We start from the raw sequence: 1,601 nt of genomic DNA, 5'->3' as shown, positions 1-1,601 counted from the left end.
GGTCTGGTGGTGTGTGCCTGTAGTCCCAGCTACTCAGAGGCTGAGATGGGAGGCTGGGGAGATGGAGGCTGCAGTGAGCTGAGATGACATGGCTGCATTCTGGCCTAGGCCACAGAGGAAGACCCTGTCTCAAAATAAATAAACGAATAAATAAAATATGCTAACAACAACACGGTTGCGGGTGATAAATAGGATCAGCTCAGAACGTTGATAACTATTGAGGCCAGTGACAGGTACATGGGGCTCACTGTACCATTGGCTCTACTTTTGTGTATGCCTGAAATTTTCTGTAGTAAAAATATAAAGTGAAATTGTATATCCAGTGTGCAATGCATGGCTGCAGCTCATGCTTCGTCAGTCACAGCATTTTCTTTCTTTCTTTCTTTTTTTTTTTTTGAGACAGTCTCACTGTGTTGCCAGGCTGGAGTGCAGTGGCTCGATCTCAGCTCATTGCAGCCTCTGCCTCCTGGGTTCAAGCGATTCTCCTGCCTCAGCCTTCTGAGTAGCTGGGATTACAGGCACACACTGCCATGCCCAGCTAATTTTTGTATTTTAAGTAGAGATTGGGTTTCACCATGTTGGCCAAGATGGTCTCAAACTCCTGACCTCATGATCTGCCTACCTCAGCCTCTTAAAGTACTAAGATTACAGGCGTGAGCCATTGCACCCGGCAGTCACAGCATTTTCACCCTATCAAAAACAGGGTGGCTGAGCACGGCGGTTCACGCCTCTAATCCCAGCACTTTGGGAGACCAAGGCAGGTGGATCACCTGAGGTCAGGAGTTCAAGACCAGCCTGGCCAACATGGTGAGACCCCATCTCTGCTAAAAATACAAAAATTAGCTGGGTATGGCGGCGCCTGTAGTCCCAGCTACTCTGGAGGCTGAGGCAGGAGAATCGCTTGAATCTGGGAGGCAGAAGTTGCAGTGACCAAGACTGCAGCATTGCAGTCCAGCCTGGGTGACACAGCAAGACTCCATGTCAAAAACATAACACAACAACAACAACAACAAAAACAAAATGGGGCAGTAGCAGGGTGTCTGTGAGGCCAGTGTGGGTAGGTGGCGAGACTGGACGCCTGTAGGGCATGAATCAGGGTGGTGCCTCTCAACTCTGGCTGCACGCTAAGATCTCGTGGGGAGCTGGGCGCTGTGGCTCACGCCTGTAATCCCAGCTCTTAGGGAGGCAGAGGCGGGAGGATAGCTTGAGCCCAGGAGTTCAAGACAATAAAGCAAGACCTCGTTCTCCACAAAAAGGAAAAAAATAAAAAGACAAAAAAAAAAAAGATCCCCTGGGGAGCCTGTAAAAATACAGGCCAGGCACAGTGGCTCACACCTGTAATCCCAGCACTTTGGGAGGCCAAGGCGGGTGGATCACCTGAGGTCAGGAGTTTGAGACCAGACTGGCCAACATGGTGAGACCCCGTCTCTACTAAAAATACAAAAATATTAGCTGGGCATGGCAGCCCGCATCTTTAATTCCAGCTACTTGGGAAATTGAGGCAGGAGAATCGATTGTACCTGGGAGGTGGAGTTGCAGTTGGGCCGAGATTTCGCCACTGCACTCCAGCCTGAGTGACAGAGAGAGACTCCATTGCCAAA

The 1,601-nt window shown here is 49.9% G+C and overlaps 1 protein-coding gene across 1 annotated transcript in view; it reads right to left on the bottom strand.

The window, feature by feature from the left end:
* RIPPLY3 (ripply transcriptional repressor 3) overlaps positions 1–1,601 on the bottom strand; it is a 15,236-nt gene that overhangs the window by 3,481 nt on the left and 10,154 nt on the right. The window lies entirely within an intron of this gene.

This window comes from Cebus imitator, unplaced genomic scaffold, assembly GCF_001604975.1.
Source record: "Cebus imitator isolate Cc_AM_T3 unplaced genomic scaffold, Cebus_imitator-1.0 Scaffold41, whole genome shotgun sequence".
NCBI lineage: Eukaryota > Metazoa > Chordata > Mammalia > Primates > Cebidae > Cebus > Cebus imitator.
Note: the sequence above shows the minus strand (reverse complement) of the source record. Positions and strands in the feature narration are given on the sequence as shown.